Raw genomic sequence first — 18,570 nt, 5'->3', positions numbered from 1 at the left:
TAAGCCACCAGGGATGCCCTGATACACATATGCAGTGAAATATTACTCAGCCATAAAAAAAGGAATGAAATTGGGTCATTTGTAGAGAAGCAGATGGGCCTAGAGAGTAGAAAACAAGTGTCATAAATTAACGTATTTATGTGGAATCTAGAAAAATGATACGAAGAAAGTGAAAGGATTAGTTGCTCAGTCCTGCCTCCTCTGTCCCCATGGACTGTAGCCCGCCAGGCGTCTCCGTCCATGGGATTCTCCAGCAAGAAGACAGAAGTGAGTATCTACTCCCTCCTCCAGGGGATCTTCCCAACCCAAAGACTGAACCCAGGTTTCCCACATTGCAGGCAGATTCTTTACTGTCTGAGCCACCGGAGAAGTCCCGAAAAATTAAATAGGTGATCCTGTTTGCAAAGCAGAAATGGAGACACAATCTAGAGCACAGGTCCCATTTTTTATATCAGCCTCCTCCTAGTCCCAGGCCAGAAGATGTCGAAGGATACTGCCCAAGTCAGTCTCTGTCTGCAAGCAAATGCAGCCATCCCGCTCAAGATACTCACGGAGGAAGAGGCCAGGCCTTGCCTACCCTATTCTCCTGCCCAATAAATTACATTTAAGATTGTCTTTGCAGCTTCTGTCCTCACCCAGCCGAGCATTACTGTCTCAGAATCAGAGACTGAAACCACGGCCTCTGGGAGAGACAAATGGAAACAAAGCCTGCGACGATCAACCAAGAACGGTTTCATTTCACACACAACGGGCAGTTTCTGCCACAACTTTTTCCTTCGAGTGAATCAACACCAATGAAAACTGGCTGATGTTCTGGCTCACCAGAGAATGCAGAACAAAGCCGTGAAACGGAGCCTGCCCGATTCTAACCCAGTTCAGAAGGACAAATGGGGAGTCACTCAGCAGACCCCAAACCCCTGGTCAGAAAATGATGTCCATGGAGCCAACCGTTTTATGAACCACCGACCCAACCCTGTTGCTAGGCAAGGAGATTAAAATAGTTAGTTCACCAGCCTTGCTGTGATGAGTGACGTTTTCGTCAGTCCATCATTGACCCGATGGAACTTCTATGTTTTCATGTAAAGTCAAAGGTGCAATAGGAAGAATTTATTTTACAAAATGACTCCAGCACTTCTACCACGTGAGGCGTGTATCTGTCACTCAAGCTCCTGCTCAAACGCCACTTTCTCAGAGAGAGAAGTCCTGGTCACCCTCTCGACATGACACCCTCCACCACCCAACACTGGGATTCCCTGGTGGCTCAGCAGTAAATAATCCGCCTGCAATGCAGGAGTCGCAGGAGACACAGGTTCCATCCCTGGGTCAGGAAGATGGCCTGGACGGGGGCATGGCAATCCACTCTAGTATTCTTGCCCAGAGAATGCTATGAACAGAGGAGCCTGGTGGACTGCAGTCCATAGGTTGCAAAGAGTCAGGCACGACTGAAGGGACTTAGCACAAACACACACACACACGCCACCTAACACAGCACAACTTCTCGATCTAGATTTTAATTCCTGGCATCATATTGATTATATGTATCTGTTTCTTTATGAAATATATCTCCCCTGCTAGAATGTATGCTCTGTGAGCACTGAGTCATTGATTAATCTAATCATAACTCTGTTTTCAGCATCTAGAACAATATTCAGCACAGAAGAGATACAAGGGGCTGGATAAATACCTGTTGAATGGATTGATCAACGGATCAGTCACTTAACAGACCTTGCTGAGGGTTTCCCTGGTGGTCCAGTGGCTAAGAATCCGCTTGCCAATGCAGAGAACGCAGGTTCAGTACCTGGTCCAGGAAGATCCCACGTGGCCTGAGGCATCTGTGCCCATGTGCCACAGCCACTGAAGTCTGTTCTCAGAGCCCATGCTTTGCGAAGAGAAGCCTGCGGACCACAACGGACACCGCAACTAGACAAAGTCCTCACGGCAACCAAGACCCAGCACGGCCAACACACAAATAACAACTTTTCGATTCAGTACATTTTAGAAAAGGCCATTCTGAGAGTGAGCAGTCTCGGAGCTTGATATTTGAAATTCTCTCGTTGGACAGCTACCCTGAAAATTCTTGACCTTTGCTGACTCCTAGTTTCGGATTCCATGGGCTATGATTAGGCTGAAGCTTGAGAGTCTCTGATTTGGCTGGTAGGAAAACCAGCCAAGAACTGTTCTATGAGTCACATGGACAGAATTGCCTTTGAAGAAGTATCCAGTTGAAATGTAGACACCAATAGTTGAGCAGCAGGTCCACATCCTAGATCTGGCGTTTCCCAGATGAGTCATCTTGGGATATTTATCTTAGCATCTCCGTGGTTTTGGTTTCCTTGTATGCAAAATAGGAATGATGCTACTTCATAGGATTTTGTGCAAGGAAAAATAAGCAAGTACATGTAAGTTATATTTCCTACACAGAGGGAACACTCAACAGGGACTACTCGATGTTCATTTTGTTATTTGAAAAATTAATAAAGACAGTGTCATTTAGAGCCAGAGCTTGGGCGAGGCTGTGGAGCGCCAGGGACACGGAATGTTACGGAGGAGTCACTGTCGGGCGTCAGCCGTGCATCTCTTCTTAGTCCTGGATCTGCAAGAAACGGACAAGCAAGAAATAAAACTAGTGTGAGAAGAATGTTAGATGCCGTTTGTCTCGTGGTATTATGATGCTTTACGATGAGCTTCCCTGATAGCTCAGTTGGTAAAAAAATCCATCTGCAGTGCGGGAGACCCTAGTTCGATTCCTGGGTTGGGAAGATCCCCTGGAGAAGGGATAGGCTACCCCCTCCAGTATCCTTGGGCTTCCCTTGTGGCTCAGCTGGTAAAGAATCCGCCTGCAATGCGGGAGACCTGGGTTCGATCCCTGGGTTGGGAAGATCCCCTGGAGAAGGGAAAGGATACCCACTCCAATGTTCTGGCCTGGAGAATTCCATGGACTGCATAGTCCGTGGAATCGCAGAGTTGGACACGCCTGAGCGACTTTCACTTTCATTATGATGCTTAGAGAACATGTATCACCATCAGAGGAAATGCCATTCAGGAGAAGAACAAAATCCAAACCCCAGCAGGACCAAGACTCACATTTTAGCAAATGCAGAGGTTCCCTGAGGTCGCTGGACAAAATCCCCGTTGACAATAAGACCAGTGGTTCTCAGGCTAATCTCCAAACTTCCTTGAGTTCCCATGGGCTTCCACCTGGTACATCTACAGGCTTGCCCATACACATTTGGCAAAGAGAAGTCTTCTATTTTTTAATTTTTAGTTGGTGTATAGTTGCTTTACTGTTCCTGTTACAGTTACTTTATAGTTGCTTTTGTGTTGGTTTCTGCTCTACAACAACGTGAATCAGCCATAAAGTGAAGTGACTCAGTTGCGTCCGACTCTTTGCAACCCCATGGACTGTAGCCTGCCAGGCTCCTCCATCCATGGGATTTTCCAGGCAAGAATACTGGAGTCGGTTGCCATTTCCTTCTCCAGTCAGCCATAGGTATACACATATCCCCTCCCTCTTGAACTTGCTTCCCAGTCTCCCCATCGCACCCCTCTAGGTCATCACAGAGCACCAAGCTAAGCTCCCTGTGTTATACAGCAGCTTCCCGCCAGCCATCTATTTTATAAACGGTATTGCATAAGCCAATGCTACTCAAAGAAAGGACTTTTAGAGATACCTGTGAAGATCACGTTATCATGAGAACAAAATGCATTGGCAAATGGCACGCCATTGACTGGTACTCCAAGACTGAGGACAAGATGAGAACTGTATGAGGGGTGATTTCAGGAGGAGCCCTGCATCATCAGATGTCCAAGCCGCCTGTCACAATATGATGGAGGTCCTGCCATGCTGTGTGCGCAAACCAACCCGCCTCTCTGACCACATCTGATCACGCCAGGGAATGGTCGATAAGTCAAAGGTAGCCACATAGGGCCTGGGTGTGAAGTCTCGATGTCTCTGGAGGACACTGTATTCCAGTTCTGCCCCAAGAGATCGTCTAAGTGGGATGATGGCATATTAGCCCATTCAAATCTTTTCTTTCAGGAAGTATGGCAATTAGACAAACTAAGAAAAGACTAGTCTCCTAAGTACAGTTCTCTAGGAGAGTGGATATGCCTCATGGTTCTGGGTCTACTAAGATTCAGGCAGACACCGTGATGGAGGACAGATTATCTCTTTCTTGCGATTCATCCCCCTTCCTGGGGGTAACCACTGGGGCTCTCCCATAGCTGGACACAGAACCTCACACATAATCTCCAAGTGTTTTCATAAATTTTAGTAATAATACAACAATCCAAGGGAAGGACAAAGAAGGCTGAAACAGCGAGAGTAAAAATGTCTGTCTGCCCTCATGTCCTTCCAAACAGATGACTGGTTTTTAAGACTTTGATGTAAGGATATCATCCATGATATTCACAGTGCCTCCACAGTCTCAATTATTTCTCCATTGTGTTTGTAAGAGAATTGGAGCTCAGAGTTATGGAGTAAATTTGTTGCTACAAAACTGCAACTTCATAGGTTTGCTTAACCATACTGCATTCCTCTTACCCTGCTGCTGCTGCTGCTAAGTCCCTTCAGTCATGTCCGACTCTGTGCGACCCCAAAGATGGCAGCCCACCAGGCTCCCCCGCCCCTGGGATTCTCCAGGCAAGAGCACTGGAGTGGGTTGCCATTTCCTTCTCCAATGCATGAAAGTGAAAAGTGAAAGTGAGGTCGCTCAGTTGTGTCCGACTCTTAGCGACCCCACAGACTGCAGCCCACCAGGCTCCTCCATCCATGGGACTTTCCAGGCAAGAGTACTTGAGTGGGGTGCCATTGCCTTTTCCGCCTCTTACCCTAAGTTAACCATAAATTTTAACACAGGTAAGATTTAGATCTTGAAATAAATTCAAACTGAGAAAATGAAAGAGAAATCTGTAATTATGATCTAGCTTTTAGTGAAACTGAATGTTAGTTGCTTCAGTCATGTCTGACACTTTGTGATGCTATGGGCTGTAGCCAGCCAGACTCCTCTGTCCTTGGAATTCTCCAGGCAGGAATACTGCAGGGGGTTGCCATTTGCTTCTCCAGGGGATCTTCCCAGCTCAGGGATTGAACCCTTGTCTCTTGCATCACAGGCAGATTCTTTACCAGCTGAGCCGTCAGGGAAGAGCCCATCTCTTAGTGACCAGCTTTCAAATATGCCGCTGGGACTGTGAAACCATTTAATGAAGTTAAAAGCAACACGACATATGCTGCCATTTTTATTCCTTTCTCTTCTGCATTTGGGGGCTTCCCTGGTGGCTCATATGCTAAAGAATCCACTTGCAATGCAGGAGCCCAGGATTTCATCCCTGGGTTGGGAAAATCCCTTGGAGGAGAGAATGGCAACCCACTCCGGTCTTCTTGCCTAGAGAATTCAATGGACGGAGGAGCCTGGTGGGCTGCAGTCCCTGGGGTCGCAGAGTCGGACACTACTGAGCGACTAACACTGTTCACTGGTCCTCTTCTTTTGGCCAGAAGGCGGTGGTGGGTGGTCATGAACTGTCCCATCAAGCAGGAACGTCAAAATAGTCACACTCAGATTCCCGATGTCCCATATGCACAGCTGGCAGTGGACTCGGACTCTCATGGGAAGGGCGTGAGGCACGGGTTAGTCCTTGGCCTCCACAGTTTGCTCTGACTTCTGACAGGCCAGCTCGGACCGGAGCTGTGACGTTTCCCAAGCTCTGGGCAGGTGATGCAGGCCCACCCTGCAAAGAGCAGTCTTTCACCTTCTGAAGACTTGACCCTGTGAAGCAGCAAGGAAGGAACTTTCTGGCTCCGCTCCCTGGCACAGTCGTGACCTAGGGCCGCTTATTCTGACTAGCAAGTCCTCGAAACTGAGCCTCTAGAAATCTGTAATTGATGACCTGAGTGAAACGGACAACTGAATCAGAGGATGCGAAAAGCATGCTTCTCCTTCCACCTCCACCCAGACCTGAAATCTTTCGAGTGGACCAGACAAAGAGGAGCTGGTAAGACTGACCTCAGGGAAGAGCAAAGTCAGGGAGAGAAGCTAGCAGACTCGACAGAGGGCATTCTGGAGGGCCTGGCCGACTGTGTAACTAAAGAGGGAGGCAGCCGCCTTTTGCAATTCCAAAAAGTATGTTGTTCAGTCGCTCAGTCGTGTCTGACTCTGTGACTCCACGAGCTGCAACATGCCAGGCCTCCCTGTCCGTCACCAACTCCTGGAGTTTGCTCAAACTCATGTCCATTGAGTAGGTGATGCCATCCAACCATCTCATCCTGTCACTCCTTTCTCTTCCTGCCCTCAATCTTTCCCAGCATCAGGCGCTTTTCCAACGAGTCGTGTTGCTTTTTCCTAAAGCTGCCCTCATTCCTATGTCCAACCCCAGGGAGGCAGGGCAAGTATCACTCTTCTCATAACTTCATTTTAATTTTTTAAAATCTTTGGCCACACTGCTCAGCACATGGGATCTCAGTTCCCCAACCAGGGATCAAGCCACACACTCTGCAGTGGAAGTTTGGAGTCTTAACCACTGGATCTCCAGGGAAGTCCCTCTTCTCATGATGTGAAGTGAGAAAGCAGAGTCCTTTAAGGCGAGCTGCCGGAGCTCCCAGGAGTAAACTGTTCCCCATCCCATCCTCACGGCCACACGTCCCTGGGCAGCAGCCCCTAAACTCAACATCCTCCGCCCTTCCCAGCGGCGCCACTGAGCTCCTTGCCATGGTTTCGCTTTCCTGCCCCTGACAACGGCCGTCTGTCAGAGGCCCTCGGCGCCTGGAATTCGAAATTGTTTTTCTTCCCTCCCTTCCTCAGGACCAGATTGTTCCTGAGCTCCGGGCTGCATGGCCAGCGCGGGCCTGACGGGCTGGCACGAGGCTTGCGTGGAGGATCAGGGTTTGTTTGTTCAGGATCGCTCATGAGTGATGGAGTGCTGGCCTTGGCTTCCCCGTGAGAGGGGCAAGGCAGCTAGGCATGTATTTGCAGGGAAGCAAACTTCAAGAACAAACAGAAAACACACACGCTCCACATCCTGTCGGCCAAGCCCAGGGCTCCCGGTCCTGACAGGTGATCCATTCCGGCTTCCTCACCGAGACGTGCGCCGTGAAGCGGGGCGCAGACTGGGGTTCCCCACTTTCCAGCAGGGTGGGCCCGCAAAGGCGACCTCCACAGGCGCTGCATCTGCAAGCTCCGCAGCGTTCTTGCAGTTCCTCCAGCACACCCGAGTCTTCCCCACCCCAGGGCCTTTGAGTGGACGCCTGTCCTGGCCTGGTGGGCTCCTCCCGCGGCCCCCTGCCCTCAGGAACATTGTCTCTAAGGCTGCAGTCATCAGCTTAAACCCCATCTTCTCAAAGAGCCCTTCCCCGGCTATCCTGTGCAGTGAAGGGCGCCCCCCACCCCCACCTCAGTTATTCTCTATCCCGGGCCCTCGTTTGCGTTCTTCAGATACTCCTTATTTGCTCTTTCTTCCTGTTCAAACGTGAAGGGCCTGGGGAGTTGCTCTCAGCTGGGTCAGTGCAGTACCTGGGGTCTGATGAGGACTCAATCAATATCTGTTTAAATCATAATAAATGTCCTTGCTTTGTCCAGGCTTAATGAGTTCAAGACGAAAATCAATAACAGCCACCAGAACCCAGAATCTCCACTCCTGAGGGCCATTTTATCTTCCACTGAGCTCATGCGAATGACAAACATCAGTGGCAGAAAGATACATAGCCCCAAAGGTCAAGGGAACTAATGATTTTAGTGGCAAACAAACAAATAAAGAAATGACCCGCTCTCTGGTGTGTCTTCCATCCGCTGCGCACTGTACCAGCCGTGTAACATTTTCCCCCACGTCGGCCTGAAAACCTTCTCTACCTGCGTAAGTACAGAGTGTGTTTATAAAAATATCCTAACTTAATGGTCTGGATGAAGTGATATTATCAGTGATGAGCTAATACATGGAATTTACAAGAATATATGTCTACTTACAGCTGACTCACGTTATTGTACAGCAAAAATAACGCAACACTGTAAAGCAATTCCCCTCCTCTTAAAAAAAAATCCTGTGGCAAGCCAAATGGAAAAGAATATTTAAAAAGACTGTATACATATGTATAGCCAAACCAACTTTGCTGTATAACAGGAATTAACAGCATTGTAAATCAACTATACATCAACAAAATAATTAAATAGGGAAAAAGTTCTATTTATACAGTACAAATTTGTCAAGTGCCTGAGATTATAAATAAATGAATAAAGCAATTCTACACTCAAGAGCTAATAGTCTTGCTCAGAACACAAAATATATACTTATTAAACTGCTCTAGGAGCTTATGAAGAAAGCATAAAATAGTATAATGAAATGATTTTAGATAAATGTTTTGATCTAGAATTCATAGGAAAAAAGTCAAAAGAAAAGAGTTTTGGTTAAAGTCTTGAAGACAGTCATGGAATAGAGATTGGCACAGAACAATTATAAGGTTTTAGAACTGGAAGAAGTTTATTATTAAATAGAATCCCCTTTTACAAGTGTGCTTTTGGGGGGAGGAAAAATTATCTTCATTTAGTTTCGTATACATCCATAGTTGAATTTTAATACAAAAAGAAAAAAAAAATTGAATCTGACGAATGTTTGCAAACAAGATACTTCCAAATAGATTTTGCTCATGTTAGCCTGGAACAGAGTAAATGACAAATTGTACTGTTACAGTCAAGGCAACAAAGTCTGTAGTCCAGGACCACTTGGCCCAACCCTTAAGCAAGCTTAATTTTTATCTACTAGGAACAGTAAACTCATTGTTGATTCCCAGTTGTATGTGTGAAGCTGTTTAATAGAGTCTCACAGAAAACTTTCTACTGTATTTATTTATTATTGCAAAAACAGACACTTTTGTATCACTGCCCTCATTTGTCAGCTAATTATTTTTTCTTATAAAATCCACCCCTGGTTCCTGGTTACCTGTAATCCATTCTGCATCTTATCATGTGTCCTGAAGGTAAAACTACAAGGCGACCTCTAGATGTCTTTGTTCTGTGGAAGGAGCTGCTATGTACGCATGTGCATGGAAGTGTTTAAGTGAAATATATCTGTAACATTGTGTAAATTCAAGAGGCAGAACATGCTGATCTGATGCATTTATTTATGCATCTGATACATTTACATTGTAACAGGACTGCCTCTGTAGCTATAGCCCTTCTGTCATTTCTTTTTGATGTTGGGCATAATTCAGATCTAGTCTGAAGCCAGTCTGATGCTTATAATACAAGGTTGTCATCTACACTCACTATGCCCTGTATCACATCTCCAGGACTTAATTTACCTGCTAGTTACAAATTTGTAACCTTACAAATCATCTCCCCTGTCACCCTGCCTCCCAGGCCTTGGTAAATCACCCCTTTACTCTGTATTTACAAATTTGGCTACTTTATTATTTTTCAAAATTATTTAGTTTTAATTGGATGATAGCTGCTTTACAATATTGTGTTGGTTTCTGCCATATGTCAACATGAATCAGTCACAGGTATATATATATATATGTCCCCTCCGTCTTAAACTTCCCTCCTACCTCCCGCCCCATCCCACATGTCGAGGTTGTCACAGAGCACATAAGTTGAGGTCCCTGCGTCATACAGCAAATTCCCACTGACTATCTGTTTTGCATACGGTAACATATATGTTTCAATTTGGCTTCTTCGGATTTAACATGTAAGTGATATCAAACAGGATGGGTCCTTCTCTACCTGGCTTATGTCACTTAGCATAACGTCCTTGAGGTCCAACCATGTAGCCACAAACAGCAGGGTTTTCTTCTTTCTCGTGGCTGAATGATATTCCACTGTGTGTGTGTGCGTGTGTGTGTGTGTGTGTGTGTGCTTAGTTTCTCAGTCGTGCCCAACTCTTGCAACCCCATAGACTGTAGCCCGCCAGGCTCCTCTGTCCATGGGATTCTCCAGGCAAGAATACTGGAGTGGGTTGCCGTATCCTTCTCCAGGGGATCTTCCCAACCCAGGAATCAAACCCAGGTCTCCTGCATCGCAGGCAGACTCTTTACTTACTGAGCTATGAGACTGCAGCTCAGCTACTAGGGAAGCTCATATATTGCACACACTAATATATGGGTACCATTCCCTTCTCCAGGGGATCTTCCCGACCCAGGGATTGAACCTGGGTCTCCCTCATTCTAGGCAGGTTCTTCGCCGTCTGAGCCCCAGGGAAGTATAATCACACTTCTTCTTCACCTGTTCAGGTATTGACTTGATGGGTGACAGGCTCTGAGACTGGTCTCCTATCTTGGCCATTATGAATAAGGCTGTGCACGTCCTTTCAATGTCCTGTTTTCATTTCCTTTGGGGGGAACCCCTCATTTACAAATGCAGAGCATGAGGTGCATGTGATATTTTCCCCACCTGGTCCCTGTAGCAGAGGCCAGTGAGGGAGTGAGGAACCCAGGTGCCCAGTCTTTCCACTACATCATTCAGGCTGTTTCAGGAGGAGGTGGGGCAAAACCCCAGCCGTGGCACCAGGCTGAGTGAGCAGGATGTGGCCGTGGCCATGGGGACACGACCGGGCTAGGAATGGAGAGACGTGACAGGAAAGGCTTGGAGGTGAACCGTGGTGTGGCAAGTGGCTCCTTTCCTCATAGAACATCCTTATTTTGGGCCTGTTGACTTGCTAAGTGGCTCCTGAGTCATCCCTCTCGAGGCTAGGAACCAACTCAAATAGAGGAGCTCACACATCACGCCTTTCACCTTGGGCACCGTGGGTACCCACCAAACATTTGTTGATTTGCTTTGACTATGATGCTAGAACTATGAGCGTGCCACGGAGGAGTCTGTGTGCCCCATGACCATAGAGCCTTCTATTTATGTTGGGAAGATTCAGAGCAGGAAAAAAATAAGTCACCTCATTTACAGATAGCAGGCATCACTCCTGTTGAATCAAAGTGCCCTTGTTGACTTGAAAGAACAGTTGAGCTGGAAGAATGTTGCAGAGTGGAAATGTAGCAGGAAGGCGCCATTTTCACTCTCCCTCTCCTGGTGAGAGCTACACCCAAGCACCAGCCCATGGGCATGGCCCCCTTTCTCCAGCTGAAGGAGGAACCTCCCCAGAGAACAGTGGATTCAAGCTCTCCTGTTTAACAGTTCAGTTCAGTTCAGTTCAGTCGCTCAGTCGTGTCCAACTCTTTGCGACCCCATGAATCGCAGTACGCCAGGCCTCCCTGTCCATCACCAACTCCTGGAGTTCACTCAGACTCACGTCCATCGAGACCGTGATGCCATCCAGCCCTCTCATCCTGGGTTGTCCCCTTCTCCTCCTGCCCCCAATCCCTCCCAGTGAAATCCGGGGCATGACGGCCACCTCTTTGAGCCCACAGTCCCCTCACTTGCTGACACAGGTGAGGCACGCAGCAAGATGCACAGCAAAGAGCAGGTGTCCAGGAGAGACCGGTGCTTCTTTCCCCACCAATCAAAGCAGCCCAGCAAGGGAGGGTGGGCTGTACAGGGAAAGAGAACAACCTTGCGTGACCTGGTGGAGAGACGATGGAGGGTCTCAGAAGCGGGGATCCTGAGGACTTGTCAAATCACGAGGCAAGCCTTGAACCTTCCAGAAAAAAGGAAGGAACAGAGGCAAAGTGTGGGCATCCCTGATGGCCCAGTGGTCACGAACCCGGCTGCCAATGCAGGAGTCCCGGGTTCAGTCCCCGGGTCAAGAAGACCCCCTGGAGAAGGGAATGACTACCCACTCCAGGATTCTTGCCTCGGCAATACCATGGACAGAGGAGCCTGGTGGGCTGTAGCCCACGGGGTCACAAAAGAGTTGGACGTGACTTAGCAGCTAAACAACAACAACAAAGAGATGCGGTGTGAATTGAAGAGAAAGGTTCAGACTGTGAGGATCTGAACTCCGCTTTAAGGCATGAGCACCGTGGGCAAGTTTGACTCCCTCTCTGGAACTCAGCTTCTCAAGTTTTTTTTTTTTTTTAAGGAAGCTTTAATGTTGATCTCTGAGGGTCCTTCAGGTTCTGTGGTTCAATGGTTTTAAACACTGAGATGGCAAAAAAAAAAAAAAAAAAGCAAGGACTCAGGGAAGAGAGATCTCCCTGGTTGTCCTTCCCATTACAGCGTAGAAGCTAAATAAACTAAGAAACACATCAGGGCTCAGCGGGAAAGAATCCCACTGCTGATGCAGGAGACGTAGGTTCAATCCCTGTTCCGGGAAGATCCCCATGCCCTGGAGCAACCAAACCTGTGGGCCCAATTATTGAGCCTGTGCTCTGGAGGCTGTGTTCCATGACAAGAGAACCCACCGCAATGAAAAACCTGTACATCCCGGCTAGAGAGGAACCCCTGCTCGCCACAGCGAGAGGAAAGCCCTTCCAACGATGAAGACCCAGCACAGCCAAAATAAATAAATAAATAAAATGATATATCGATAAAAGGAACACATCAGTGCCTTATGGATCTTGTGATTCTCAGGACAGTAACCAAGAGATGAAGGTGAAATACACTATTTTCTGCCTAGACAGTCTCCACTTCCCCATGCTTCACAGTTACCTTTGGGGGCAGCTGCAGGGCAGGAATGCTGAAGGGAACACTCTACTCTATTTTAAAGGGTGATACGATTGGTCTAGTAGGTGAAAAAAGAAGCCATTTAAACCCTCTGTGTCTTTAACCATCCTTGACTGTAAAGTGAGCCCTGATGCTGAATGTTTTCCTCTTGGCTGTGCTTCCAGGGTGAAGGGAGGCACAAGAGTGGAGGAGAGATTCGGAGTGGAAGTCCGTCCTTCCATACGGCTATCGCAACTGTATCCTGACCCCTGTTAGCAACGTGGCCTGAGGCTGGCTTTGAGTTGTTTCAGTTCCCTGAAACTCAAACATCCCCAAGATATGCTGGGCGCTCCTGAGACATCAGTCATCCCAGACCAAGAACCTCCCACTTCCCAAGTTGAAAAACCAAAGGATGTTCTTTGTTCTTTGCCCTGGGGAGGCTGACGCTGCTGATCCCGTCCAAGCGTCTGGATCTGTAGAAGCTGGGTACACATCAGTTACCCTGGGCTGCCTAAACGAAGTGCCACAGACTGGGTGGATTAAAACAACAGAAACATACCATCTCATAGTTCCAGAGGCTAAAAGTCCAAGTTCGCGGTCTCAGGAGGGCCACGGCCCCTCTGAATGCAACGAGAAAGGCCTTGCTAGTCCACGCCCCTCTCCCTGCTTCTGCAGCCTCCGGTGCTCCCTGGCCGACAGACCCACGGACCCAACCCTCCGCCTTCTCACGGTGCCCCTCCCTGTATCTTACTTCCACGTGTGTGCAGATTGTCCCTTTTAAAAAGGATTCCGATCCCATAGGATCTCAGGCCCAACCTCTTCATCATGACCTCATCTCAACAAATTATATCTCAATGACCCTCTTTCCAAATAAGGTCAGATTCCAGGGTACTAGGGATTAGGGTGTCAGCATTTTTAGGAGAACCCAGTTCCGTTCTCACCACTACTAGCCTTCTCTCACTTACAATCAAGAGGTCAAGAATTGAAAGTAACGTTCCCCAAAGACTAAAGACCGTGAACACTGACCCTCTGTCCCCAGTACTCCTGCACGAGAAATGATACATTAAAATGGATACCAACGCAGGCAGTTCCAATGGATAACCAGCCCTAAGCCCTCTCCCTTCACCCAACCCACATCCCTAACCTCCATGAGCTTCCAGGCACTTGTAATACATTCCACTTTCTAAGTAATATACCCCTCAAATGATCCTACGCCAAAGCTGTTCACACCACACTAAAGAGTCCTGATGTTGAAGTAACCTATTCTATTCAGAGAAGAAGGCCACTTCCTGGAGGAAGTGGCCAGGAAAAGACACGACTGTGAATAAATCAAACCCCGAAACAGTTTCACAGCAAATGGTTACCCGTTTCCCTGAATCCCCACAAAGAAACACTGAAGCTACAATGGACAGACCTCCCACATGGACACAAAGCACATAAAACAACATTGCTTTTACTTCTGTCTTGGCTTCAGATACAGAAAGTTGCGGGGGAAGGTCATTTAAAAACGCTCCCTTTCTTGGTGTCTACTAACGTATTACTTCAACTTGGGTATTATCAGGCTAGTTACCCAAAGACGGATGCAGAACAAGAAGCCGATCGCATTTCCCAATCTTATTTGCAAACAAGCGTTCATTTCCTGCTTATCAAGGCATCGTGCGGGTACTTTGTCCGTTCAAATCATTGTCTTAAGCCAGTGATGCAAACCACTAACCAAGCCCGGCCCCAGCCAGAGCCTGGACGCTCAGTGTCATTGAACTCAAGGAGCAGATAATTAGTATTGAAAGGTGTGATTGCAACCCAGTCAGCCAGGTAATCAGCCCTTGATTTCTCTTCAAGATTCGAGACCAGTTGGAAATCTTAGCCCAAGAGGAGGCTGGAGGGAATTATCCTGGAAGTGTAGTATCCCTTTTCAAATATAAACACGGGACAATTATCTCAGCCAGTCGGTTCCTCCTTGCTAGGCATGCAGCATCCCAGGCGGTGAGCCGAGGGCACCGGGCTCTTCCCAGGCAGGTCTGCCTCCCAGCCCCAGCTCCCATCACCCCTTCCAAGCCTGTCGCAACCCCAAGATGTCTCTGCAGACTGAGAATCTTCCTCCTGCTGCTTGTTTTGCAAACATGTGTCTGCCTCGTGGGAACCTGCCCTGACCTGAGGCTTTGCCCTCCCTTTGGGCTGGGATGGTTAAGGCTTCTTGAGAAGGCCTGCTCTCTTTTCCCACTTAGGTCTGATGGCCTGAAAGTGGGAGATCGGAAGGCATCTTTCTGCTATTCCTTCAAGGCCAGAGTTCCAGTTCCCCATTCTCTGATGCCAACAGATAACTTAGGGGCATAAAACTCAGTTAAATATTTAAATGAGCATTGGCATAAAAAATAAAAATACTTTAGGCAGTGAGACAAAGCCTCAAAAGATATCCCTTATATGTGGACTCTAAAAAGAAATGATACAAAGAAACTTACACACAAAACAAAAGCAGACTCTCAGAGTTCAAGAACCAACTTATGGTTGCCGGGAGAGGGAAGATGGAGGGGAAGGGACAGTTCAGGAGTTTGGGATGGACATATACACTCTGCTATATTTAAAATGGAGAACTGGTAAGGACCTGCTGTGAAGCGCAGGGAACTCTGCTCAATGTCATTGTGGCAGCCTGGGTGGGAGGGGAGTTTGGGGGAGAATGGATACATGTGTCTGCATGGCTGGGTTCCTTTGCTGGTCATCTGAAACAATCACAACATTGTTTATCGGCTGTACTCCAACACAAAATTAAAAATTTTTAAAAAGAGAGAGTTCCAGTCTCCTTCCTGACCATGGGTGGGTCCTCCTCCATGGACAAGGATTTCATCTGACAAGGAAGGTATATATGGGAACGCACTCACTCTCTATCAAAGGATGCTTTCTCCATCTCTTTACAGGGCTCTGCTTTACCCAAATCCACAATGGCCGATGTAGTTAGACAGCAAGATAAACACGAACGTCTGTAAAATACAGACTCTCTCCCGCTCTGTCAGAGGCGGTGCAGCCAGTTACTTGCTCCAGACTGAGAGGGAGGGTCCAGGAGGTAAACAGAGCTTGCACACAAGACTCCATGTGTTATCAACATATCACGTTCAGGTTCCTGCCAACCTCACAGCAGGCACATAGCTCTGTATTACGTAATGTGGAGAGCAGCAAGGTTCTGGGAAAAGAGGTTTTTTTTTTTCCTTAGACCCTATCTTCCAGCTTGGGCAGATGTCTTCTAAGTCACACCAAGTGACTCAGGAGCTGAGTCCCCAGAGAAGAGGCTCAGAGCTCCAGGCCACTGCTGGTCCTTCTTGCTGCTAGAAAAGGCTGACTTTCCAGTCTTCCCTTGCCTTCTACATAAACCGCACCTGCTTCCAGAGTGCCCCGTTCCTTCCCTACCTTCCATGAGTGCTAGCGTTACTGCTCGCTCGTGTCTGACTCTTTGTGGCCCCGCAGACTGCAGCCCCCCAGGCTCCTCTGTCCACGGGGTTCTCCAGGCAAGCGTACTGCATCAGGTTGCCATTTCCTCCTCCAGGAGATCTTCCTGACCCAGGGGTCAGAGCCGGGTCTCCTGCATTGCAAGTGAATTTTTTAAATTGTCTGAGCCACCAGGAAACTACATTATGAACATTTCAAATATCCAGAAAATTTGAAAGAGTCACCCAACAACCCTCGAGGAGCGTTTTTAAATTATGACCCTTCTCCTAGGTGGCTCTCGTATTCCTATTCTTTTCTCCAAGCCACTTTTTTCAAGAGATTTGTCACAGGAAGCCTAGGACATGGGAAAGCAGTGCTCCGTGGTTGTTCAAGCTGTCCCCCAGGGTTTCTAGCCATCCTCTTTCAGACAGGAGAACCCAGGTTTCACACAGGTCTGGGTTTGGATCTCAACACTTCCTCTTACCAGCTCTGTGAAGCTGGTGTCGTTGTTCAGTCACTTAGTCATGTCTGACTCTTTACACCCCCACAGATTACAGCACGCCAGGCTTCCCTGTCCATCACTATTTCCTTGAGTTTGCTCCAATTCGTGCCCATCGAGTTAGTGATGCCATCCAACCATCTCATCCTCTGTCGTCCCCTTCTCCTGCCTTCAATCTCTCCCAGCATCAGGGTCTTTTCCAATGAGTCAGTTCTTTGCATCAGGTGGCCAAAGTATTGGAGCTTCAGCTTCACCATCAGTCCTTCCAATGAATGTTCAGGGTTGAATTCCTTTAGGATTGATTGGTTTGATCTCCTTGCAGTCCAAGCTACTCTCAAGAGTTTCTTCAGATGTGTTATTCTGTTGCTCTGAACATCAGCTCACCTTCAATTTATGATGAGCTGAGAGCTCACCCAATTAACCTATGCCGAGCATTTATTAGACACCGAGAACTCCCCGACATGACATCCGCTAGCTCAGATCCTCACAATGGCCTCGTGAGGAGAGGAGTCCTAGTGTTCCTCCCATGGTAGAGAACGAGGCTGGACACACAGGTCCTCCACCCCTGGGCGCTCGCGCACAAGGAGCCATCACGTATTCAGCATGGCGTATTCAGTCCAATGTTTTTACTCACGGTGGCTTTTCAATGAATAATTCAAGGACTAGTATTAGAAGTAGTCATATTTTTAGAAAGTGTCTTCGATCAGTATCCAATTATAGCTGAGAATGTTGCCAACGATGAGTGCTTCTCACTGCCCTGGATTCCTATTTATTGTTGTTATTTAGTTGCTCACTTACATCTGACTCTTTTCTGACCCCATGGACCGTAGGCTCCATGGACCCCAGGCTCCTCTATCCATAGGACTTCCCAGACAAGAATACTGGAGGGAGCTGCCATTTCTTTTCCAGGGGATCTTCCTGACCCGGGGATCAAACTCGGATCTTCTGCATTGGAAGGCGGATTCTTTACCCCTGAGCCACCTGGGAAGCCTCTAGAGTCCTAAATTCCGTTCTTTAAAGAGCTAAGGCCATTACTAGAGCCTCAACACCAAGGAAGTCAGCCCCAAATGGAGGGCTCCTCAGAAAGCTGTCTTCTGTCTAGAGGCACAGATCTCTCTGCACAGCAGCGCTCTGAGTGCTTGGATGTTAAAGTCAGAAAACTGGGCAGTGCAGCTGTGATAGGAACTGGAGGATGTTCAGATGCCCCAGTTAGGTGATGCCACGCCGTATCAGACAAACAGAATTCAGACTCCAGCGCTGGTGAAGGTATATCTTTTGTTGGCTGGATCATCTTTTTTTTTAATGATGGAAATCTATCAAGTCTAAACTCTGTCCATATGCCCTTTTGTAAACATGACTGTTTACATCGAGGAAATATTTCCAGACCGGCTCATCCCTCATCTGTTCAGCCCAGAGATATTTCCCATGGTGGCTTCCATATAAATTTGAAACCCTAAGAGTTCTGGGGCTCTTGCCCCAGGGATGATCAGCCCTCTTCTGTTTCTAGGGTGAGGTAAAGGATGCCTTAAGCATGGATTAATGAACTGCCATCTTTCAGGCCAAAACAAATAGCTCTTGCAATTCGCAACCCTTCTCCTCCTTCTAAGCATCTTTGAACACCACCCTAACCCAACTCCCCCATGAAGGAGCATGCCAGAGATCACTAAGGGCAGAGTCTTCTGGCCTTGGGAGAAGCAAAAGAAGAGTGAGTGGGTGCTAACCTTTCATGAAGAACCACCTATGAGTGAGAGATACAACTGAAGCCCAGAGATGCAATACAGCTTTTCTAAAATCATGGAGCTGGGACTTCCGTGGCAGTTCAGTGGTTAAGACTTCGCCTTCAGATGCGGAGGGTGAGGGTTCCATCCCTGGTGGAGGAGCTAAGATTCCCACGTGCCTCATGGCCAATAAACCAGAACACAAAACGGAAGCAAAAGCATAAAAAATTCAATAAAGTCTTTAAAAATGGTCCATATCCAAAAAAAATCTCTAAAAACAGTCACAGAGCAAGTTGATCAAACAGAAAAAGAGAAAGAGAAGGAATTTAAGATTTCTGAGCCAAGAGTACTGCTGTGCAAGAGAAGGAGAAGTATGGCATCCCTCATAAGTGGGATCTAAAAAGAACGAGACAGTGAACTT

General features: G+C 47.6%; 1 long non-coding RNA gene across 3 annotated transcripts in view; it reads right to left on the bottom strand.

The window, feature by feature from the left end:
• LOC121820667 (uncharacterized) overlaps positions 1-18,570 on the bottom strand; it is a 130,474-nt gene that overhangs the window by 94,130 nt on the left and 17,774 nt on the right. For all 3 annotated transcript variants that reach the window (XR_009595419.1, XR_006061330.2, XR_006061331.2), the window contains exon 2: positions 1,685-2,593. This is a non-coding gene — a long non-coding RNA (uncharacterized LOC121820667). The remainder of the gene's footprint in view (positions 1-1,684; positions 2,594-18,570) is intronic.

This window comes from Ovis aries, chromosome 11, assembly GCF_016772045.2.
Source record: "Ovis aries strain OAR_USU_Benz2616 breed Rambouillet chromosome 11, ARS-UI_Ramb_v3.0, whole genome shotgun sequence".
NCBI classification, from domain to species: domain Eukaryota; kingdom Metazoa; phylum Chordata; class Mammalia; order Artiodactyla; family Bovidae; genus Ovis; species Ovis aries.
The sequence above is the reverse complement of the archived record's forward strand: the minus strand, read 5'-3'. Positions and strand labels throughout refer to the sequence as shown.